This window comes from Nuphar pumila, chromosome 8, assembly GCF_984573655.1.
Source record: "Nuphar pumila chromosome 8, dmNupPumi1.hap1.1, whole genome shotgun sequence".
Taxonomy (NCBI): Eukaryota; Viridiplantae; Streptophyta; class Magnoliopsida; order Nymphaeales; family Nymphaeaceae; genus Nuphar; species Nuphar pumila.
In genome coordinates, this window is record NC_143256.1 from 19,296,888 (window position 1) to 19,323,605 (window position 26,718).

At 37.9% G+C, this 26,718-nt stretch overlaps 1 pseudogene; it reads right to left on the minus strand.

Moving 5' to 3' along the window:
- Positions 1–26,718, minus strand: part of LOC149829721 (actin-interacting protein 1-2-like) — a 129,208-nt pseudogene that overhangs the window by 32,762 nt on the left and 69,728 nt on the right.

Consider the following 26,718-nt stretch of genomic DNA (forward strand, 5'->3'; position numbering starts at 1 on the left):
CACTGCATTTTTCAAAGTTTTAAAAGGATTTCCCAATTCCTCAATGAAATTCCCTTTTCAAATTCATATTCATTCATTCATATCATTCAAATTGCATTATTTTCAAACTCATTTTCCAATTTCAATTTCAGAAAATTCAATTTTCTCAAGAATTTCCAAGTCTTTCTCAGGATCTGATTTTCTCAAAATCCTAAGTTTTCAAATGACATTTCAAAGCATTTCCCAAGTTCAAATCAAGATTTTCCTATGTTTTCAAATTCTCAAATTTCAAAATCCCAAGTTTTCAGAAATCGATTTTCTCATATTTTCCAGTTTTCCTGAGAATTCATTTTCCATTTCAAAAGTCATTTTCCAATGAATTTCTTAGATTTTCTCAGAATTCTCAAATCCATTTTCTCAGAAAAGCAATTCCAAATTTCAAAATCGATTTTCCAAAGTTCAAGTTTTCCTGAGAAATCACTTTCCAATGCAAATTTCTGATTTCTAATGAAATTCAATGATTTTCCCAAAAACACCAATTTCAAGCACTTTTCCAATCCTTTTCCAAATGCATTTCAATTTTCCAAAGCAAACATCATATTTTCTCAAACTTGCATTTTTCAAAATTCCATAGCACAAGCCTGATTCTTTGTGCATTCTAGGAAAAATAGAGCATAATTTAGCTATTTGAGTCAAGTTAAAGCACGTAATTGGTCCTTGGTTCAATTACCCCTGGTAAAGGTGTCAGGAACGGTTGAACCTCGTACCGACAGGCGGATCCCATTCCACGGAATTTTTCCGCAAATTTTCAAAACGGAGGCGAGTTAATTTTCAAAAACCATTTTCAAAACTTTGGTCGAGTTTGACTCGCGAAATTCGTTTCTCTCTCGCAAGGGAGGGAAAAATTTTTGCGATGATAACAGGTTTGGCGACCGTGATGGGACCTGTCCTCGCCTGATCAATTATGTGCTTTAACTTAGCCCAATTGTCAAAATTATGTTCTATGAAATGTCAGCTTTAATTTCTGATATCATGTGAACCTAGGAGCCTAGACTTGAACCCAGCTGACATGGATTGCATATAGACTAGGCATGGTTTGGTAGGACCATATTGAGGAGAATTATGCATGCTCACATAGACTTAGGTCTGAAATACAACACTCCTCAATCTAGGACTTGTATGAAAACAATGTTTGCTTCTTCAAAAGTTTTCAAAATTCTATCTCTTTAGGACTTAGAGCCCTCTGTTTGCCTGCATGTGATCATATTTCAAAAACCACCCCACCTATGTCTACCCGGTCTTCACGTTGCTGGGCTCTCTTCCAGAACCATAGTTCGGGACAGAGCCTCACAACTGGGCCACTTATTTGGGCTAACGCCCCCCTGCCACGTACCAAGGGCCATAGTCCAACGTATATCGGCAGGCGCTCAAGGATGTTGGGAAAACACAAGCCTAGACCCGGAGATGAGTTTTATGCCACGTACATCGAGCCTCGGCTCGAGTATATCGGCATAGCATGATTGGACACAGTTGATCTAAGCCTAGAGTCAGGATTAGGGTCCTAAAGCTCTTTCAAAATCAATGCATTTAGAGTTGGCTTCTTAGGGATTGCTGTATGTGCATAATTGTTTGTAATTGAATATATGATATTCATTTTCGCCTTATTTTCTCATATTTTTCCCATTTTTTCCAAAATACCGAACAATTTTCCAAAATGCCTCATTTTTCATCTTTTATGAAATATCTCCTTTTTCTCAAAAACCCTGGACAATTTTTCCAAATTATCCACCTTTTCTTCAAAACTCCAGGAGATTTTCCATTCTTTTGTTCCTCTGGACTTCGAATTTCCAGCTTTCATTTTATCCTGCCTGCAATTTTCAAATTTCTTATATTTTTCCAAAGTCTAATTCCAGTCTTCTTGTCTTTCAGTCCGATGGCATCCAGTCAGCTCGATTCTGTTTTTCCTGAGGGTCACATCTCCTATGAGGTGCGACAAAGTCTTCCTGAGCATCGATCTCTTAGCACCGGACCCTTCTTCCCCCGGTGGTACTATGTCTGGTTCAAAAATTTCTCTCGTATGTTTCTGGACCACTTGAGCGATTGTGGGTTGGAATTGGCATCTGCAGTGGGAAAGTTGACAGTCAACGGCAATCTGATTCATGCACTGGCAGAGCGGTGGAATCCGTGCACTTGCACTTTCTGGTTCCCGTGGGGCGAGATGACACTACTGATGGATGAATTTTCAGAGATTATGGGACTGCCTGAGCCAGCCGGTCAGCCTGGAGATCCATTAGAGCAGCAGTTTCTGATCAATGTCAAAGGTCTGGACCCCAAAGATGCCGTAGCTCGCATGACAGGGCGCAAGTCTTGGCCACGGATTGAAGAAAATGGGAATGAATACGTGAGTCTGATCGAGATCTACCGACAGTATGGAGAATTCGCAGAAGTCAGCTCGTTGTCCAGGACAGCTCGAGAGAGAATTCAGCATGCGATGATTTTGTGTACTGTGGGACTTGCTTTCTTTCCAGATGGACAAAATTATGTGGATGTCAGAATAGTTCAACTTTTGAGAAGATGGGGAAGTGAACAGACCAGCCGTCTTTCGATAGCCATGGCCACGCTTGCTTTTCTATACAGAGGACTAACCCGCTTCACAATGGGAGAGTCCATCTTAGTCGAGGGATGTACCCATGCTCTTCAGTCTTGGTTCTTTCAGTATATGCTGACTAGAGCTAGCTCGTTCAGATATAACGGCAAGGAACTCCTTCCAGTTGCGCGGTACCGATTTCTGATTGATTATCTGCAAGAAGAAGAAGTGGTGTGGGACTATTTTGATCGAGAACTATCGCCTCCCAGATACACCTATGCATATGGCAAGAGATTCTAGCTGCTTGGTCTATTCTTCTGCACCTACTATCATCCAGAGCGGTTTGTTCGACAGTTTTCTCAGAGATAAAAGCGCATGGAAGCTCGGCTACTATCAGAGGTTATGCCAAAGTTCAACCTTGCATCAACGCAGTGGTCCAAAATATACCATTCTGCCAGATATGATTGGGATTCTTTCATCATTCTCACTCTTTTCCTCGGTCCACGTGTCTCTGCTGATCATTGAGAGTAGTGGCAGACTGTTTATATGTTCCCTCTTTCTCAAGTCCACTATTGATGCAATCATATTTTTCCTTCAATAAAGAAAAAAAAAATCCTTCAATTTTCATTCTATCATGGTTTGATAACCTCGCCTAGGTGACAAGGCATATTTGCAGTTGTTCGTTCTCCTTGTAAAGAATGACAACATAATTGTCGTGACTCCAGCGGTGACCCAATCCCTAGTAATGGGATGTTCTTTCAATTATCTATCAAATTCTCATCAAATATTTTTACTATATTCATTTCTATCTTGAATCTTCATCATCGAAATTTAATCATCCATTCTACAAAGAGCATCAGTATTCCCAAGTGGTTCAGATCAGATCAAGCAAGAAGACACCACTGTATCAGGGCATCAGTGATTTTAGAAGCAGGCAAGAAGAAATGGATTCTCCAAGATCTGCCAGAAGACAGAGTTTGAATGATAGGGATGGCATTGATCCTACTACATATCAGATGTTCAAGAAAATGATGATTAGGATGATGTCTGAGCAAGCTAAGGACTGTTTCAGAAAGGCTCCCATAAAAAAGAAGACATCTGTCTCCTTCTCTTAGAATATCACTGGTAAGAGTAACGAGCGATTTGGCATGTGTTTGCCCGATATTTTATTATTGCCGATGTCCTCTATCATCGTGGATTCAGTTCTAAATATTTCAGATGCCTAGACGAAGATGAAGCCAAAGAAGTTGTCTAGGAGGTTCACGAAGGCATTTGCAGTAGACTCATCGGCTACCAAACTCTTATCAAGCAAATCATCCGGGCATGATCTTATTGGAAGACTATGCAACAAGATTGCTACCATTTTGTGAAGAAGTGTGCTCTATGCCAGATACATGCACCTTCTATTCATGCGCCAGCAACATATTTGCGAATCGCCATCTCTCCATGGCTATTTTCTATGTGGGCCTTTGATGTTGTGGGCCCCATCACTCCTGCTTCAAACAGCTACAAATAATTTTTTTGCCGCAACAGAATATTTCACTAAATGGGTCGAAGCTATCACTTTGCGTATAATAGAAGGTCGACACATGGTCTTATTCATCCACAAGAATATTGTTGTTTCGGCATACCGCACGATATCGTGTCAGACAATGAGAGTCATTTCAAAAATAAGAGAATGAGGACATTTGGCTCGAAGTTCAGAATTCAGCATCATTTCTCCGCTCCCTATTATCCTCAAGGGAATGGTCAGGCAAAGGCCGCCAATAAAATTTTGATTCGAATCCTGGAGCGAACCTTGGAAACAGGCCATAATTGGCATGAGAAGATCCATGATGCATTATGGGCATACAGAATCACCATTTGTACTCCAACTAATGCTACTCCGTCAGAACTTGTCTACGGAACTGAAGTAGTACTGCCTCTACATGTTCATAAACCTGCCTTGAAGTTCGCATCACTGCTGGAGTTATCGCTTGATCAGTATTAGCAGCAGCGACTGGTACAACTTGATTTGCTCAATAAAAGAAGACTCAGAGCAGTAGAGCATGCTCAATCATATCGTCAGAGGATAGCCAGGCAATATGCAAAATTTGTCATTCAAAGGAAATTCTGAGTCAATGATCTAGTGATCAGATCAACGACCTATCTCAAGCACCGCCCGGGTGGCAAATGGTCATCGAATTGGGAAGGGCCCTATATTGTCGAGGAAGCATTACCTCACAATTCATATCTGTTCATCAATGCCGATGGTGTGGAATTATCAGACCCCATCAATGCTCAACATTTGAAAATTTTCTATACTTAAATCCTCTATTCCATCCTTTGTAATTCCTCAATATATTTTCCTCAATAATGGTCAAATCCTTCTTTCCCAGTTACACTGGGGCATTATTTTAAAATTTGTCTTCAAAACATTATGTATGCAGGCAGGATCAAACAAATCTCTCATTTTGCATACATGTGCATTCATTTACATCATTTTGCATATATTTGCATTCATTTACATTTACATGCATTCATTTGCATCCATTTACATTCATTTGCATCAAATTCACTTCCCCTTCAGGTTAAGGGATAAACCTGAATTTCCCTTTCAGGTTAAGAGATAAACCTGAACTTCCCCTTCAGGTTAAGGGATAAACCTGAATCATTTTCCATAATTCTTTAATTTCGACCTCCGGGTCATCCAATTTCCAATTTTCAAATTACCAAAATTCTCAATTTCGACCGCCAAGTCATCCAATTTCTATCCCCGTTCAGGATAAGGGGATAATCCTGAAACCGTTCATAGAAGCAATCCAAGTCTATATAATAGTTCTCGTTCTTAATTGAACCAATGACGTTCGTAGGCTGAATACCTATCAAACCCATGTCGTTCCTAGTGAACCAATGTCGTTCTTAATTGAACCAATGTCGTTCGTAGGCTGAATACCTATCGAACCCATGTCGTTCCTAGTGAACCAATGTCGTTCTCAATTGAACCAATGTCGTTCTTAGGCTGAATCCCTATCGAACCCATGTCGTTCCTAGTGAACCAATGTCGTTCTCAATTGAACCAATGTCGTTCTTAGGCTGAATCCCTATTGAACCCAGGTCGAACCCCTGCGAAACCAATGCCGTTCTCAATAGAACCAATGTCATTCTTAGGAGGAATCCCTATAGAACCCATGTCATTCTCAGTAAACCAATTCACAATTTTGACCTTTTTAGCCAATCAATTTCCAATTTCCAATTTCCAATTATCAATTTCCAATTTCCAATTTCAAATATCAAATTTCAAAATTCCAATTTCCAAAATTTGACCCTTTTGGTCATCCAATACCAATTCCAATAAATTTCTCTTGCGAGAGACCCTTTTTATAGGGAGAGTTCGAGGGAGCTCGTTCTTTTCGCATGCTATCCAATTTGTTCACCTAGCCCCTTTTGAGGGAGAGTTTGAAGGGACTCGTGTTTATGTGAACCGTTTGCAAAACAAATTTCCAATTTCATACAAGGAACCCTTAATTCAGGGAGAGCTTCGACGGAAGCTCGCTTTCCTTGTGACCACAATTTCAAACTAGGCCATTTCATCATGAAGGACCCCCTTTTCAGGGAGAGTGTGATGGACTCGTTCCTTCATGACTAATTCACCGACCTCATCATTACCGGCCCCCTTTCCATAAGAGAAGCCTAATGTTAGGAAGTTTTGACGAAAGCTTAATTTCTCTTTGAAAGTTCGTTTTGCAAACACCTCCTCTTCAGGGAAGAGAGGAGTAATTCCTATTTCCAATTTCTGAATCTTCTCCTTTGGAGAAAGGAGAAGAAATTTTTTGTCATGGGTGCGTTGCGTTGTGCTTCAGATGCTCGCTCTCACCAAGGATTTCAAGAACATTTTGCCAATTTGTCATTAAATATTTGTTGATTTCAAAATTTTTATTGTATAAAAACATTACTTCAGAATACCTTCAGTATTACTTTCGAAAGGACAAAGCTTTCGCGAAGAAGGATTCAAAATTCAAATTCTTTCTATTGGCCAACCAAAAGGATGAAGAATAAATCCCCGATATGGCCAGCAAAGGAAATTCAATATTGTTGCAAAGCCATAAGTGATCGGTATTGATCGCAGTCAATGGCACATTTTTAAAGATCATTCTTGGAAAATAAAGCAGTCGAAATATCCTGGGTGATACAGAAAAATCCATTCAATCCCTATATCTCCTCAATCACCTAAAGCTGCAATTAAATATCTGCAAAAGGGATCTCTCAACTGTCGTCAAGATGAAGGCGAATTAGGCGAGTAGACCCCCGGGGCCAAAGAAGATTTGAATCATCTCCAAGATGACGGAGTTTGTGACGGATCCTTCCAGGGAAAGTTCAGAGCACCGTTAAGATGAAGGCGACTGCGATGGGCCTCCCGACAAACCCTAAAGGATATTTAATTTCTGCTATCATCAAGCGATTTCCAACCAAAGAGCCAATAACCGTCAATATAATCCCTGAGAGAAAAGAAGGATCGGAACATCTCTGAGATGAAGGAGTTTGTGACGTACCCTTCTAAAAAAAAAAAAAGAGAGAGAAAAGTCAAGACATCTCCAAAATGAAGGATGATGTAATCTCCAAAAACCCAAGAGAGCTCTAATTCTGCAAAAAAAAAAAAAAATATAGTAGGCAGAAAGATCGTCATGAGAAAGAATTCCAGGATATCAGACTGCCAAATCTGCCAAAGAATCCTCTTTAAATTTTGTGAAATTCTATTATCAATATTCTTTCACAAATTGCTTTCACAATATCAAGAATACTCTCTTTTCTGCTCATATCAGGGAAATTGATAGCTTCCTTGAAAGAAAGCCAATTGCAAGCAATTTGAATTCGAATCTTGATTTTACGAAGTTAAGTCCAATCGGAGATAATACTTCAGGTAGAAAAGAGGGATACTTTCAAAACAATGTGCATCATTTTCAATTATTTTGAATCAACAACAATTTTCAACATTTTGACAATATTTTCTAGCTATCCTGGCGTGAAGCGAGAGCTTGAGGTTCATCTTTGGCACATCCTGACATCAGTTGTTATCCCTTTTAAGGACTTGATAATGGGAGTTTTCAAGATTCCTTCCCTTCTGTTGGTATAATCTGAGCGCATGGGCTCTCAGATTCGCACACTTCCCTGTGTCCCCACTGTCCCACCATAGACAGTCCAATTTCGGCTTGAGGTTAAGCCACCAATTCCAGCAAAAGGTCACCAATTTCAAAAGTTATTTAGTCTCAGCAATGAGGAGCCCAAAATCAAACCCCTTTTCAAGCTTTAGGGACCCCAATTTCATCCTTTTGCAAAACCCCTATCGGATTCATTGTGCGGAAATCCGAAGGTTCCATCATGGTTTCTTCCTTCGAGGATTCTATTCATTTTCTGCCCAATCAGGATAAGGGTATAAACCTGAGCCTCCTTTGATGAGGTATTTCATTTTTCCTGCCCAATCAGGATAAGGGTACAAACCTGAGCCTCCTTTGATGAGGTATTTCATTTTCTGCCCAATCAGGATAAGGGTACAAACCTGAGCCTCCTTTGATGAGGTATTTCATTTTCTGCCCAATCAGGATAAGGGTACAAACCTGAGCCTCCTTTCATGAGGTATTTCATTTTTCCTGCCCAATCAGGATAAGGGTACAAACCTGAGCCTCCTTTGATGAGGTATTTCATTTTCTGCCCAATCAGGATAAGGGTACAAACCTGAGCCTCCTTTGATAAGGTATTTCATTTTCTGCCCAATCAGGATAAGGGTACAAACCTGAGCCTCCTTTCATGAGGTATTTCATTTTTCCGCCCAATCAGGATAAGGGTACAAACCTGAGCCTCCTTTGATGAGGTATTTCATTTTCTGCCCAATCAGGATAAGGGTACAAACCTGAGCCCCCTTTGATGAGGTATTTCATTTTCCGCCCAATCAGGATAAGGGTACAAACCTGAGCCTCCTTTGATGAGGTATTTCATTTTCCGCCCAATCAGGATAAGGGTACAAACCTGAGCCTCCTTTGATGAGGTATTTCATTTTTTGCCCAATCAGGATAAGGGTACAAACCTGAGCCTCCTTTGATGAGGTATTTCATTTTTCCTCCCAATCAGGATAAGGGTACAAACCTGAGCCTCCTTTGATGAGGTATTTCATTCCCTGGTCAGGTTAAGGGTTAAACCTGAGCTTCGCTTTTACACGAGGTATTTCCTGTCCCATCCAGGTTAAGGGCAAAACCTGAATATCACTTCTTTTGAAGTAAATTCTTTCCTCTTCATTCTCCATTTCATATCTACCATTTTCATCAGGGCTAAATCTCTTCATATCCAGTCAGATCCTTCTAACTGGGGCATTTTTATAGCCCAAATTTGGTGTGTTTTTCTTTGCCACTAAGCTCGTCTTCAAGCCGGCTTAGTAGCAAAGAGGGGCATCTGTAAACACCCCAAATTTTCCTCACTCATTCTTAAACAATCCTCCTTGTTCAGTGCCAACCCTGTTAGGTCAGTGTAGGAGTCAAACCCCGAGTCAGTTTCAGAAAAGCACCATTTTACCCATTTTCATTAGGAAAATTACCATTTTACCCCTAGGTCATCCCGGACCCCAGTCAGTCGGAGTCAACCAAGCTCATTGGTCAGTTCAAGACAGTTAGAATATCAGTCATCTCAAGCTCATCTGAGCTCACAATGAACAGACCATTTTCATTTCTGACCATTCCTGCCAAAATGGGATCATTTCTTCAAAAATGAGCTCATTTCTCACTCGAATCCAAGCCAATTGTCTCAAAGTCAGTCATTCCCAGTCAGTCATGTTCCCCAGAGTCTAACTTGAGCTCACCAGAAGTTCAAGTGCTCCAATTTCAGTTCAAAACCATTTCCAAGTGTCCAGGAGCCCATTTTAGTCCATTTCAGCTCTTTCAGCTGAAATTGAGCCGAGTTCAGTCAGTTGAGTTAGTGTTTGAGACTTGATTTTAGTTCATCTCAGTATTACTGACCTTTGTTTTAGCTCAAACCCAGTTCAGGTTCGTAATTCACTTCATTCCAATGACCATTCCATACCATTTCTCTAAAAATGGCAGCTTTTCTTGAAAATTCAGTTGGAAAGGTCAGTTGAGTCAGTGTTTGTTGAGTTCATTTGAGTTCTGAAACTCTAAAACCCAGCTCAATCCAGTTCATTTCAGTTGAATCCAGCTCAAACTCTAATTTTCAGCGTTACTCTAGCTTGGCAGAGCTCAAAAATCATTTCTTCAACCATTTTTGCAAATTTTGTCAATTTTAACACTTTTTGAACTGGTACAAGTGTCAATCGGGGTCTAACATCCAAAATTCTTCATTCAGGGTTAGCATTTTGCATAGCATTTCATGTCATTTCTCATCATTTCATATCATTTCTCAGCATTTCATAACATTTCATCACATTTCATTTCATTTTCGAAGTCCAGAACTCCAGCTTTATAAATTTCAATCCAGATTGAGTTTTAAAAGTTTTCAGAAATCAATTTCAAACCTCAGGTTTCCAAAATTGACATTTTCACCCAGGAGTCTAAATTTGGAAATATTTTCTCAAGAAAAATAATCTGGATTTCTTTCAAAATCAAAATTTTAAATTCTACATTGGATTTGCTTCGCAACGGGGTATTGAACTTCAAAATCCGAGCTCATTTCAAAAACTACCAAAAATAGCTCGTTTTGTCTAAAAATAGATTTGGAAGCATTTTCTCAAGAAAAACAATATGGATTTCTTTCAAAATTATATTTTTAAATTCTACATTGGATTTGCTTCGCAACGGGGTATTGAACTTCAAAATCGGAGCTCGTTTCAAAAAACTGCCAAAAATAGCTCGTTTCGTTTGGAAATATTTTCTTGAGAAAAACAATCTGAATTTCTTTCAAAATCAAATTTTCAAATTCTACATTGGATTTGCTTCGCAACGGGGTATTGAACTTCAAAATCCGAGCTTGTTTCAAAAACTGCCAAAAATAGCTCGTTTCGTCTAAAAATTTTCTAAAAAGACTATTTTGCCCCTCTAATCGTCAAAATGAATTTCAAAATCAAAATTTGGACCCGCTCTGAGATGGCCCATTCATTTGCATTTTTATTTTATTAAAAAAAAAAAAGATGCTTCTTTTTATTTGTTTATTTTTGTTTTTATTGATTTTTATTTATTTTTTATTTTTATTTTTATTTTTATTTTTTTTAGAGAGGAGGTGGGACCCACAAGGTGGTCACCCAAGCCTCCAGCCCCACTTTCCATTTTTTTCTCATTTTTTCTTTCCCTTTTCCTTTTTCCCTCCTTTTCTTTCTTTCCTTTCTTTTTCCCCTTTTCTTTCTTTTTCTTCTTCCTCTTCTTTCCTTCTTTCCCCTTTCTTCCTTACTCCCTTGCCATTTCCCTCCACAGCCGTATGGCTGCCAACCATTCACGTAAAAGATGATTTCACTCTCTCATTCCTAGAAAAATTAAACCTAGAAAACTTAGGGCAAATGGCTATTAAGCCCTAAGTCCAAAAAACAAAAAAAGGAGGAAAACCTATGGCTGCCCAAGAGATCCATTCACGCACTTCCCTTTCCCATTCACGTAGGCTGTTGGGAGATTCTTTTTTTCATTAAGCTATTAAGACCTAAGTGGAGGGACATGAGTGGCTAAGTTTTGATTTTATGGAAAAGAAGGAAGAAGGCCATACGGCTGCCTCCTAACCCATCTCTCTCTCCCTCTCTCTCTCTCTCTCATTGCAGCAACACAGCCTCCTTCACTTGGCCAACAGCCAACCATCACTGCCACATCTCCTTGCTGCAGCTACTACCTCCATATCAAAGCAGTCTTCAAGCTCCAGCCGGTGCAGCAAGTGAAGCTCCTCTCCTTCAGCCACAGCAAGTGCAACCCCTTCCTTGGTGACGCCCAGTTGTAGCTTACCTCCAGCATTCCTTCAAACACTTTCACTCCCATTGCCTCAGCACTCCATCGGCCCTTCCAAGTAACCCTCAAGGTAAGATCTCTCTATCTTATCAAACGAAAAAAAAAAATGGTTATATGGTTGTTTACTTTTCTATACATTCCATGTTTTTGCTATATGAGAGAATAGGATTCATCCAATCTATGGATCGGATCCCCTCTCACTAATAGCATACATTAAACAGTTTTTCTACCACCCTATGATAAATTTTTATCATTTTTTAATAAGTTTTATGTTATGAGCATGGTAGTTGATTTCATTTTGCATACTTAGGCTAGTTTATTTAGATTTCTTTATCAATCTTATAAATTTCAGTCATATGTCTAGTCCATTCATTACTTCATGCTTAAATTCTTGTCAATAAATCTTGAATTTTTTTTTGGTAGATGCATCTATGTGTTTGTGATTCCCAGTAAAAAAAACTCAGGTTCATTCGGGTTTTATAACCCCATAAAAAAAATAAAACACTGGATCGGGTTTTTGAACCCTCCCGAATTTCCAATTTCTGCTTTAGCAGAAAAGAACCTCCGACACCACCCTTGTGGGAGATTTGGATTGCTCTCCAAAAATCACAGTAGATTCATGATTGAATCTACTAATGATCTGGAAATTTTTAGGGTTTTCCAGTCAGTTTTGACCTCTGTAAAAAATCGGATTTCTCAGACCCCTGGGAAAATCTCGATTTTCTTTTGTCAGGATATAGACAGATATTAATGCACCGACTCCTCCAAATCTGTAGTCCGTCTGCAAAAACTTTCAACATGAAAGTTGTTCCTAACATGAGTTCCTGTCATTTCCCAAAATGTTGGAATTTTTGGATCTGTTTCATTATTTTTCCCGGATTTTCTCTTTCTGTCTAACAGATTCCAATGTCCAGAAATTCCAGAGATTTAGGTCTCTGATAATAGTGTGGTCTTTTCCAAACCGTAACCCGAATCTCAATAGTGTCAAAATATAAAATCTTCCTATGTTTGTCAGAGACATTTTCCCACAATTTCAGCCATTTTCCCATCTGTCTGCCATTTTTACCACATTTTCTACCGAAACCTGTCTGTTTCCTTCATTTCCTAGAGTCGTCGGATTCCGATCCGACTTGCCGGAGTGACACAGCTCCGATCATAGGTCAAAAACAGAAAGTGTAAAAAGCAAAAATCCTTTCCTTACTGTCATATGTCATCCCATAAAATTTGGGAAATTTTTATGGAAGTTTGATATCCTAAATCCCCTTTAGAATCAATATTTTAGGCAAAAATCATGAAATTTAGGGTTTTTATTTGAATTTCCATATTTAAAAATACAAACAAATTAGATTTTCGAGCTCCATTCTATTTTTAGGGTTATTTTAGGTGTCCATGCCAAATTTGGTTTAATTCCAAGTTCATTTGCTCCATGTGTTAGTTTATCTTTAAATTCAGAAGCGAAAATCAGGTTAAATTCGATATTTTATGATATTTTCGCCATTTTAGGGTTTTTATCATGTACATAAGCATGTAGAATCATATTAGGGTTAATTTTAATCTCCTTTGCATTTCATATTTTTCAATTTTGCAAAATTTATTTCAGAAAACCCTGGTTTCAAGGCCATAGTCTTGTTATTGGGGGTATTTTGGTCATTTTGACCTAAATTTCGAAATTTCAATTTCTAATTCTCCCAAAATTTCATGCATATCATCATATTTCATCATATTATGTTTGATTTATTTCATTTTATTTTCAAATTTCCAAAATTTACAAAAATTCTTTCAGAAAACCCTGATTTCAAGGTCATCAGGGGTATTTTGGTCATTTTGACCACAATTTCGAATTTTCAAGTTTATTTTCGAAATTTATTCATTATTCATCATGTTTATATCAAAGGGGGTATGAGTTTGGGTTTATATCTGAATAATATCCGATAATTTCCCATATTTTCGGATAAATTCAGAAAAACCTACATTTTTGTGCTAACCTTGTTTTCTAGTTTTGCAGGAATATTCAAGAAGAAGATTTTATTTTCTTATTTTATTTCAATTCAATGTAACATCAAATGTAATAATTTGGAATAAGAGTTACATTTCTGCTTAGAATAGGGTTGCATTGCATATAGTTTAATTTATGCAAATTTTAATATGTGATGTATGATTCATGCATATTTGTTTCAAATTCACTATGGTTTACACGAATGGCACGTGCACAAGCTTTTATGGAGTTTATAAACTCGGTGGGATTCGTATTTATGGCCATAGTCAGAACACGAAGAAAACCAAGATTTATGATCTTCGTATTAGCCACATTCAGCCTACACACTTAGGCTAACTTCAAAATGCACTGCATTTTTCAAAGTTTTAAAAGGATTTCCCAATTCCTCAATGAAATTCCCTTTTCAAATTCATATTCATTCATTCATATCATTCAAATTGCATTATTTTCAAACTCATTTTCCAATTTCAATTTCAGAAAATTCAATTTTCTCAAGAATTTCCAAGTCTTTCTCAGGATCTGATTTTCTCAAAATCCTAAGTTTTCAAATGACATTTCAAAGCATTTCCCAAGTTCAAATCAAGATTTTCCTATGTTTTCAAATTCTCAAATTTCAAAATCCCAAGTTTTCAGAAATCGATTTTCTCATATTTTCCAGTTTTCCTGAGAATTCATTTTCCATTTCAAAAGTCATTTTCCAATGAATTTCTTAGATTTTCTCAGAATTCTCAAATCCATTTTCTCAGAAAAGCAATTCCAAATTTCAAAATCGATTTTCCAAAGTTCAAGTTTTCCTGAGAAATCACTTTCCAATGCAAATTTCTGATTTCTAATGAAATTCAATGATTTTCCCAAAAACACCAATTTCAAGCACTTTTCCAATCCTTTTCCAAATGCATTTCAATTTTCCAAAGCAAACATCATATTTTCTCAAACTTGCATTTTTCAAAATTCCATAGCACAAGCCTGATTCTTTGTGCATTCTAGGAAAAATAGAGCATAATTTAGCTATTTGAGTCAAGTTAAAGCACGTAATTGGTCCTTGGTTCAATTACCCCTGGTAAAGGTGTCAGGAACGGTTGAACCTCGTACCGACAGGCGGATCCCATTCCACGGAATTTTTCCGCAAATTTTCAAAACGGAGGCGAGTTAATTTTCAAAAACCATTTTCAAAACTTTGGTCGAGTTTGACTCGCGAAATTCGTTTCTCTCTCGCAAGGGAGGGAAAAATTTTTGCGATGATAACAGTGTGACAATCAAAGTGCTATCAACATGTCATTCAATACTATCTACCACAGTCGTGCCAAACATATTGAAATTGATCAACATTTTGTAAGACAAAAGGTTGAAGAGAAGGCAATTGAACCAGAATACGTGCGGACTGCTGATCAAGTTGTTGACTTGTTTACAAAAGGACTTATCAAGGACAGATTTTGGATGTTCATGGTCCAAAACCATGTACAACTGGAGGGGGGGTGAAAAGATACTGTCATTTAGTATAAGGTCTGGAACTCAGAATCCAGACCCAATTCCTTTCATTTTAAACACATGCTCATTAATGTTTCATTAATGGCATGCTGTAATTTTATCATAACATGTAATGGGTATTTTCATACCCTAGCTATTGTATTTGTGTGTATTTAATCAGAGAAGCAAAAATGAATACCCTGATTAGGGATTTTTGCTGCAGCCACGTTCTCTCTCCCCATGTTGTGCTGTTGCTTGTAGATAAAGAAAGGAACCCATGATTTCTATCAAGGCGGGTCGACCCGTTTATTAAACGGGTTAGTTTAAGCCCAACCTGAACCCGCCTAAAAGGCGGGTTGGCGGGTCGGGTTGGGAGGTCGTGTCAGGTTTTGCCACCCCTAATCTCAATATTTGTCATATTTTATGACAAAATCTTTGCAGTTTGTAGTTCTACTTTTAAAGGCAGTGACATTTTTTATTGATAAAAATATAATTTACAATCAAGCTCCTTTACCACCGGAGAAAATTATTAACACTATCACAGTTCACTATACATGGAGTTCACAAAACTATACTAGTCATCAATAACTTCACTTTTCATATTCTTTATATATTTTATATTTTTCACTCCATTGTTCTCTAAAATGCCAAAATTACTTCTGTAATATCACATAAGGGCATTTTGTGAAGCACATTCTTGTACCATTTCTATATTGAGGGATCTAACATTTCTCCATCAACGCAAGATTTCATTTTCTTGTTATTCAATTGCAATGAACATCTAGTCAGTCTTTTCCCTCAAGACATGTTTTATTTAGAACACAAGATCTTGTTGGCTTACTATGCCTGACTCAACATTGAGTAGTAATTTTAGCTAGTGTGTAAATTGCCTACCCCATCAAGGTGCAAGATTGAATTGAAATATATTCATTTCAGTGATCATATTGGATAATAGAAAGACACATCATCATGTTCTCCAGCCTAGTTGCAATCATAAGTCATCAAGAAAATCAGCTTCAAAAAGATGGTGCAAGCACACAAACCACAAGATATAAAAATAAAGGCAACTACTACATGTACATGAAGAAATGGTGCTACCTTGTTATCAAAGGCAAATGTGGTGAGCTCTCCTTCCACCACTGCAAAACATTTAATTTGAGAGTTCTCCCTTCTCTGTAACCTTCCTGCACATCCAACTCCTTGCATCCATCGGACAATCACCCCATCATAACTGCTAGATAGAATAATATTCTGGCTGCCTTCAGAGGTGACTGCCAAACCAGTGACGCTCTTCATGTGCCCAGAAAATGATACTGGCATCTTTTCTAGGTCATTGGCTGAATATATACTAATAGTGCCACCAAGGGAAACAGTGACAAGATGATTATTCTGCCACAGGCAACCAACTAGCATTCCATCCAGTCCAGAATCAGATGAAGTAAGTGTCTTCTTCACCTTACCGTTTCCATTTTCATCAATCTCCCACACTTTTGCAGTTTTATCTGCAGACACTGTTAGCACCTGAAACAGCAAGATAAGCTTTCGCAGTAAGATATGAGAGTTGGCTACTAGAGAAATAAATATATAAAACAAAGAATGAATAGGTATCTTTCTGTTGAGTCACACCAAAAGAAAAAATCATAATCAGCAAGTGCATTCTCTTTGAAGACCTAAAAATAAGAAAAAACAATGTATCAAATATTGCATTAACACTTTCCTTTAATCCACCTGTAAAATTGCAACAGGCAATTCAGTCAAAACCAGAAATCCAGCAGTAGCCGATGTGATTCGAAGCTAACAAGGAAAATGAAGGGCTTTTCACCATCTCTATTTCTCATAGTGACATAATCACTTCAACAGATTAAGTTTGCAAACTAAAGGCTATTAAGATACAGCATACAATGCAAACTACTTGTCTTAGATGTTCAAATGATATAACCCAAATATTGTTAAGATATATATATATATACATATATATATATATATACTTGTATATATATTATATACTTTAAAGTTAAGTCAACTGTGGTTGACTTAGACTAGTTGTTGGACTGCTGGTCCAACGGCTAGAAATCTAGCCATTGGACTAGGTCCAACAGCTAGTCAAACTAATGTGGACTCCCTTTTTCTCTCCTTTAATCTCTTTTCTTCCTCCGTTTCTCTATAAATATGGGTGCCTTTGTAAGGTAAGAGAGTGATGGGTAGTTTTAAGCTTCTTGTGTGTTTTTGAGTGTATTGTAATGATGATTAAAATGTATTTTTCTTTGTATTTTTAATGTTCTTTATTAATGAAGTTATTCATTCACATTCTATTGTGTTTTATTTTAGTTATTATGTTTTTATCCAAATGCATTGTGTTTTTATTCTTGGAGTTCATTATAGAGTGCATTGAGGTCCATGCCATTTTGTGACATGGTATTAGAGCAAGGCATCATGGTCTTGAAAAAGATTCGTATTAATGAATAGCATGGATTCGAGGATTTTGCATTCCGGTATGTATCTTTAGCTTTTCTATCTTCATATGTATGGTAGGTGTTTTGAAAGGGTTATATTAAAAATGAATGTCTTCTTTTGAAATTAGAATATGTAGAAATTGTTAGAAGTCAAGCACCTTCGACCAGATCTTCATCCACAGCAGAAGAGAAAGGGATTTGCAAGAAGGAGAGGCGGCAATGACTGACACGATTCTCAATGAGAGGTTGTGCCCTATATTCAATGTTATATATATGATACAAGTTGGATTGGGTCTGTCAACCCAGACCCGATAATACCAACCATGTAAATACAATACAAAAGAATCATTTTGGGTCTAGAACTAGACCTGTACACTACATTCTCAATACCCTCCTTCAAGTTGTGCATGGTTTTGCAACATGGACAACTTGTTCTTCAAGAACCAAAAACGCATATTGGTACGACCCTTAGTGAACAAATCTGCCACTTGGTCAGCCGTAGGAACATAAGTAGGTGCAACTTCTCTATCTTCAATCTTTTGCCGAATGAAGTATTGATCAATCTCTATATGCTTTGTGCGACTATGGTGAATAGGATTAAAAGCAATTTGTATGACACCTTGATTATCGCGCAAGAGAGTGGTGGGTAGCATAGATTCTCCAACTTCAGTCAAAAGATGTCTCAGCCATGTGGCCTTTATTGTAGCAGCCACCATAGATCGATACTCAGCTTCAATACTAGATCGTGCAAATGCACGTTGTTTCTTGTTACTCTACGCCATCAAGTTCCCATCAAGAAAAGCACAATATCCAGAAACCGACTGCCTGTCATCTGGAACTCCAGCCCAATCTGCATTTGTGTATACATCCAGTCGATGTTGCTCCCCTTTAGTCTTGGATTGATGATAAACTAGACCATCTCCAAGAGTTCCTTTTAAATATCGAAGGATTCTCTTGACAACATTCATATGCTTTGTTCGTGGGTCATGCATGAATTGTGAAACTTGATTCACTGCATACACAATGTCTGGTCTAGTGAAGGTGAGATATTGGAACATACCCACAAGACTCCGATATTTCTTGGAATCTTCATATGCTTCCCCATCCCGGGATCCGAGTTTATGATTAAGGACACTAGGGGTGGATAGAGGTTTATAATCCTTCATGCCTGCCTTATCCAACAAATCCAAAGTATATTTGTGTTGGGTTAGTGAAGTGTTTCATCCTGTCGATCCACCTCAACCCCTAAGAAATAACGCAAAACCCCCAAATCTTTCATCTTAAACTGTCGACTCAATAAGATCTTGGTAGCTTCTATGTGTTCATCGGAGTTCCCAGTAATAATAATATCATCCACATATATAAGAATTAAGGTGCGTACCTGACAATCTCGAAAAATAAAAAGCGAATGATCAAGATGAGATCGAACCCATGTCTCTGAACTTCAATAGAGAAACTATCAAACCATGAGCGGGAGGCCTGCTTTAGCCCATAGATGGCTCTTCGTAGCTTGCAAACATGTGTGTTGGGGCTATGTTTGGTATAACTAGAGGGTTGCTCCATATACACCTCTTCCTTGAGAGTGCCATGCAAAAAATACATTTTTGACATCAAGTTGACTTAGAGTCCATCCATACTGAACTGACAAGGACAGAACTAATCGAATAGTTTCCATCTTGATCACAGAACTAAATGTTTCGGCATAATCTTGCCCGTATTCTTGAGTGAACCCTTTCGCTACTAGCCTCACCTTATAGCGTTCAATGGATTCATCGAGTTTATACTTGATTTTATAGACCTATTTAGATCCTACAACATTCTTGTTCGATGGTCTAGGAACAATCTCCCAAGTCCCACACTCATGTAAAGCTTTCATTTCCTCATTCATGACCTCAACCCATTTGATTGACATAGATGCTTGTGAGAAACTGATAGGTTCATCATGCTTTTCAATCTGGGAGATGAACAGTTGTAAGTCTGTAGAGAAGTTGTCATAACTTACCCATCTTTCAATAGGATGGTGAATCCTCTCAAGCCTCGTGGGTTGCACAATAGGTCGTTGAACTTTGTCTTTGTTTCACTGCACATAGGTAATCCCTTAAAACTTTGTAACATCTGAAATGACAGGCATAGTAATATCTTGTGTGTTTGTCGACATTTCCTTTTCTGGGTGTACAACTGTACTATTTTGTTCTGCAGATAGTGTATGACATGAGGGTACGTCATGCATCACCATTTGATCAAGCACCTCAGCAACAAGCCATGGCTGATAACTTTTAGCATCCTTACAGTGTCCCTCTGTACTTCCTGAATCATCAGTATGAGTCTCGTCAAACACGACATTCCATGAAACTCTGATGCGACTGGTAGTGGAGTCATAGCAGTGATATCCTCTATATTGATCAACATATCCAACAAACCTACACCTGCATGCCTTTTTCTGAAACTTATCACGTTAAGAACTGTCAATATGAACATAGCATATGCAGCCAAACACTCGCAACTCATTATAGTCAGGATGAACCCCAAATAGTGTAAATAGCGTAAAATAAGGGGATTGATCTGCTAACAATTTCATTGGCAGTCGATTTATGACATAGACAGCTGAATGAAAAACTTTCATCCACAAGTTTAAAGGAATGTGAGTGTTATGCAACATACTCAGCGCACTCTCTACAATGTGCCAGTATTTTCTTTCAGCCGCACCATTTTGTTGTGGTGTGTGTGGACAAGATATTCGACGACCTATTCCATTATCTTAGAGAAATTCAGTAAATTCCTTTGATAAGTACTCTCATCCACCGTCACAATGAAAATATTGAATTTTAGTTGAAAATTGATTACAAACTAAAGCACAGAATGAGCAGAAAAGCTTGAAAACTTCAGATTTATATTTGATAAAATAAATACAGGTGTATCTAGAGTAACTATCAATGAAAGTAATGTAATAATGATTGCCCAATAAAGAAGACTGCGGGGCATGTCTCCAGACATCAGAATAGACAATTTCAAAAAGCACAAAATCTCTTTGATTTATTGAATGAAATGGAAGAACATGACTTTTACATAATTGACAACGGAAACAAAGAAGAAAATCAGCCTCGACATTCAAACTAGACTGCGGAACAAGTCCACTAGACACAAGCTTCTCAATAAATGAATGATTACAATGACTAAGACGACGATGCCAAATCTCTGGCTTATTACATTGAGATAGACTAAAACAAACTTTTAATGACACTGGACGAACTGGTTGTGAATTTATTGATGCATCATGAACTAGAAGAGACTCCTTGAAGACATACATGTTTCCCTGTCGTTCTCCTTCAACGAGTGTCTTCTTCGTGAGAAGATCCTTGACACATACAGAAAGAGTAAATTCGACAAAAGAATTAGTATCATCGACAAGTTTAGAAACAGAAACAATGTTTTTAACAATACTAGGAGAATGGTAAACATCAGATAAAGGTAATGAGGAATTGGGGAGTAGAAGGAAAATATTTCCAACATGAGAGATAGGATGAAGAACACCATCTCCGGTTTTAATAAATCTTACCAATATCACATGTCACATGTGCAGCAGCCCGGAGTTAATGTACCAAGTCTCCTACTCAGTTTGCTTAAAGCTCAATTCTGAAAGAGCGAAAATCAAAAGATTCTTCACATTTTTCTTTTCATCTCCTTTACGGTCGTCTCCTGCTTGTCCCTTAGTAGAAGGCCCAGCACCATTAAACTTGCCTTTGTTTTGCGGATTATGCCAGCAATTTGCTTTAATGTGCTCCATTTTATTACACTGAAAACATGTCGGGATGTTTATAGGGTTCCCTGGATACAAGTTAGGTGACATGTAGGGTATGGGAAAAAGCCCACGGCCTCCTTGATTACCTCTTCTATGTCCACGCCCGCCTCAAAAGCCCCCACATCCTCGCCCTAATACTACTCATGTGACAAGTACCTCATGGTTGTTGGAATTCAGGGTCATCTTCTCGCCCCTAATGGTAACTTCATATTGTAGTAGCTTAGTCCGTAGATCTTCAAAACTGGGCAATGAAGTGAGGCATAGAAGAGAGGTGACTAACATGTGGTAGTCAGAACCCAGACCATTCAGTGCCTGTTGAACCTTTTCTTTGTTAAGAATTACGCAACCCACCATGGCTAGTTGATATGTAATACTCTTGATTTTGTTCATGTATTATGTCACTGATAAACTCTATTTCTTCAAAAGCTGAAATTCTCTCTTTAAATGCAAAATCCTAGCTTATGAAATCTGTGAATAAGTCTGCGCCAATATTTGCCACAACTCTCTGGCTGAACATTCATCTAGGATGGCCACTAATATCTCATGGGAAAGCATAGAGGTAATGTAAGCCACAACTGCCTGATCTTTTCTTCTTTATGTTACAAATTTTGAATTATGAATCAATTTGTTGGAAACCTCCCCTTTATCATCTCGCTCTTCTTGCAGGATGAATTCTAGTGGTGCATGGATCGTTCCATCAAGATATCCAGAGAGATCCAGACTCTTAATAAAAGGAAAACTTTGTCGCTTCCAGGTCAAGTAGTTATATGAGTTGTCCAAGGAAACTGGAAGGGAGAATCCATGTGAAAGGACAACAAAAGAACACTCTGACCAGCAGTTTGATTTACCAGCAATGTAAATCTGTTTTTTTTTCTTTTTGCTACGAAAATAATATTGCAGGGAAACAAATAATCAGTAGAACACGACAAATTAATGATCTGAATTTTTTTTTTGTATGGACCGAAACTTTGATTTGGTTTTGGAGAATAAGATTTGACTTGAAAGACAAAAGAGAGATCTAGGTTTAAATGGAAACACAAATCTGATCTGATACGATCAGATTTGATTTAACGCTGCTGAAGGGAAGAATCAATATGCCATGGCCAGATCTAATTTAGTCTGGCTTGGAACGAAAACACTAGATCTGGAACGATCCGATCCAGCATCAAAGAGGAAAAAAAATAATCAAGATTTAAGAAAACAGATCTGGTTTGACGTGACCAGACTGTTTGACGTGAACAGATTCAGTTTTAAGAGATCGAAAACTTAGAGAGGAAGAAAGATGTTTAAAAATTTTAAGAGAGAGATTTTTAACCCAATATGATAAGATCAATTTTCAGGACAGAAGGAGAATAGAATCTGATCTGATAAGATCAGATCTTGGATCAAAGAAAGGAAGAAGAGAACTCGACCTAGTATTTACTTCTCAGCTATGAACACCCCAAATTTTCCAAAAAAATCCAAAAATGACCTTTTTTGCCCCTGACTCCATCTTCTGAGAAAATCAAAGCTAAAATTCAATCATTCTTCAGATTTTCTGGATTGAATTCCATATTGATATATTCAAAATCAACTTCGGATCCGAATCCAGTACTTTAAATCCATATTTCCTCAAAATCCGGATCAAAAACCCATTTCTGAGGAAATTTTCTCAAAATAGCTTTTAATTTCTCAGAAAAACTCCCTTTTGTAAATATTTTTGCAAAAACACAAAAAATTAGTTTTAATCTTTTATTTTCTCAAATCTTAGGACTTTTACTTAAAAATACAAAAAAATTGGAAAAATAACACCAAAAACCAAAAATTGGGAAAATTTCAAGAAAAACGAATGAGTTTGAGACTTTTAAAAATCGATATTTTGCTAAAAGCCTCAGGAGCCCCCTCTTTGTAAATTTTCGAAATAACAAGGGGCCCCTTCTGCAAAACAGGTTTTTTTTTAGGGTTTTTTTTTTACCCTTCGTAAGGAAGGAGATGGGAGAAGAGCGCAGCCGCCTCTCCCGAAACCCTCTTCGTCGCCCAAGCCCTCCATGGCCGACCTCCCTCCACCCTCCATCACGAAACCGTTGGGTCTCTCTCCACCCTCCATCACGGAACCGCTGGGTCTCTCTCCACCCTCCATCACGAAACCGCCATCTTCACCCTTCATCTCTAACCTCCTCTTCCTGAATCTTCCCTGCTCCTCCTTAAAAGGGGATTCAAGGAAACCCTAAGATCCACCGCTTCTTCACCTCCCCATTCGCATCTTCTTCCTCTTTCGTTTTGAAGGGAGTCTGACAGCAGACCCATCTCCTATCCCTTCAGTCGTCTTCTTTGCTTCTTCTCCTTCCCTTGGTTTATTTTCCCCGTCAACTGGAGGAAGTCGACTCTGCTTCAGAAATCTCAAGCGATCTGATGAGGGCTTCTCCAACATTCATTCCTTCGACCTTATCCAAAAGAAATTCGGTAGCTCCCCTTTCATCGAGAGCCTCTGCATCTAAGAGGAGTTGACCAATCCTGAAAGTTACAGCCTACAGAGGGACGCCACTCCCGCTTCAGTTGAAATCTCGCAATCGGGAGTCTTAATCCTGAATCATAAGCCACAAATTTCTTCCCTGTCAACTGAAGTTTGATCTCATAAGCCGAGAATCACAAGCAAGACAAAGCTCATGCTTCGATCAGCGAACCAGGTAAGCATCGGTTGTTTCCTCTATTTTAATTTCGTCTGATAGTAATATTCTCTTTTCATCGTTTTTTTTTTTCCTTTTCTTCCTTCCCCTTTTTCTTTCTCTTTTTATGTTGTCTCTGATTTCATTAATCTTCTCATGCGTCGCCCCTTTTGAAAGCACCATAGGTAAGATCGTGTTGTCTATAGCAACAGTGATCTACCTATGTGCTATATCAATGGAATCCTAAATTCCAACATCTTTTTCCTGCATTGCAAATTTTGTTTTCTTCAGTTCGTTTAGCATCCAACATTTTTTTTTTATAACTCGTTACTATATCTCTGCTGCTAGAGATAATCCACCTAAGCCTTGATTTATCAACATTCTCATCTATCTGTTTAAGATTCCATGATCCATGTTTGCTGCATTTTCCTTGATCCCTACCTCCATCTTATAACATTCCAATTTGAGTCTGTTTTGTTTCATATTTTTTTTTTTTTGTGGATTATTGACTTGCTGGTTTATATCCTGGGTTTTTCTTCTAAATTCCGATTTCCAATTTGCATCATAGTCATTCCTCTTGGATATTTGATTTCCTGTTTTCATCCACCATCATTTTGATTTCGTTTGCATTTTTTTTTTTCCTTTCATATCCGTCTTGACCTCTGATTGATACTTGATTTGTTGTTTTCACGTTGGCCATTGTATGGTACCTATCTAACCAGCATCTGCATGTATTTTTTGTAACATTTGAACATCATCAGTGCATCCCTCTGGTAGCTACTCCCCATCTCTGCATATGTAAGAGTTTAAAGAGACCCCCCCCTTTGAACTGCCTATATAAGGCCGTAGAAGGTTACATATAGTAAGGACACCTGATCTGCTTTAGTATCAGATTAGAGCCATTGTGTAACAATCCTTCATCAATCTTAGATTTCATCCTCCAATTTTGTGTCATTATTAAATCCTATTAAAATTTCCCTTTTACGGTATATTAGCTTTGCTAAAATATCTGCATTTCTTAGATCCTCTTGTTTTATTCAATTCTCATACTAGTTATGTTGGATTCTCCTTGCTTCCTATGATTCCATCTTCTTTCCTTTTCCCTTTTAGCTTATGGGTATGCATGATTTTGCGTTCTAATGGCGAGCTTATTGATTTGTTCTCTGTGGCATTGATGGGTTTTTGTTGTTTTAGCAAATTTACTTCCAGCACCCTGGTTCTATAGCATGATGGTTTTTGCCTATTGGAGGCATTCTAAGATTTAGATTGTATGCCCAAAAGTTGGGCATAGCTCCACATGAGTTATGGTAAGTAATCTGCCTAATCCAACAAAGGACTTTTGCAGCCAGATTTCACAATTATTGTTACTTGCTTCAGAATCTGCCTGGTAGTTGCAGTCAGGTGCCACCTGCGTCATCTATTCTGTTCAATCCTCTGTTGCTCCAGGTGAGTGGTGACCTCTTCCCCTGTAATCTGCCAAACAACATTTTGGAGGTAGGTGTTTATATTTTCCTTGCAAAAACTCTTGAGATATCTACTATGATGGACTGTTATGATAGTTTTAATGCATTAAATTCTAAATGTATGATTTTGTTAATGATAGTAAAAAAAAAAATTGGAAGCCATCAGCTTCTCTTGTTGCATTTCCACGTTGCCTTGCGGTTGTTGCATATTTCCTCTCATATCTCACAACTTTTGCACTATAATATCATCGTCCCTATATATTTTCATAACATCCATGATTTCCTTGTTGTTGCACCATATATTGTTTTCTTTATGCTACTTTCTGTTTCGTTATATCTTATACCTTGTCATAAGAATTCATAACAGGTCATTGCACCCTTTGCCCACGTCTATTGAAGCCTCCTTATAGCATCTACGTCAGCATTCTTACAATGTTGCAGAAGTTACACCTGCAGAAGTCAAGAAAAGTGTTGCCAGAGTTGACGAATTCGATACAATCTGATGTTACCTGTGGCTATAAAGAAACGATGCTGAAGTCCTATAAAATTTCATCATTAGACTGTAGCTAAGGAATTTTATTGTTGTGAAAATATTATGCGCTAATGTCCCTTATGCCATAGTTTTGTGGTCATGTGCTAGTAACTGTCTAGTCAATACCTACCTTTACTAAGAATGAAGGGTCTGAATGCCAAAGACTCTCATCAGAAAAACCATGCTGTCTTCGAGAAAAATACACCGAAGATGAAGCTTTTTGAGTTGTGTGAGGCTGCACCTACATTACCATCGGTACATAACTTTCAACATCCATATGCTGTCACCCTCCACTAAGAATCCACTCATCTGCTGTAGCACCCCGACAACACCTATATTCTCCTGTATATAAAAACCTTCACCCTATCCTATCCATTTTCCAGCATTTCCATTTTACAAATGTGTACTCCATCCCATTCATCTACAGTAACATTTCTGGGCTTTAAACACAGCCCACCTTCAGCCCACCACACTCCAGCAACACCTAGGCACCAACTGCTGTTTACACAACTGATTGTAGTTTTTACTTTAACCATTCATTTCATTTTGCTTCTATCATCTGTGCATTTTGTTCATATCTGGTGGCATCATTTGATATTACTTGTTTCCTTATGTTTCACCATTTTACACATAACAGATCATCTGTGCATCAATCATTGGCATAAATGTATATTTGTTGTTCATTGTCATCATATATGTGTTATAACATGCATTATCTCATTAGCTCAATATGTCATTTGAGCATTCATTTCTTTTTCAGTTCAATGCATCATACATACATTCCAATATGCATTTTCTCATAAACATTTAGCACATGCACTTTTTTTTATTTATCAGTGTATACATTCCAGTTTCAATATAGCATCTTAAATCCTCTCTATGTTTCACCTTTGT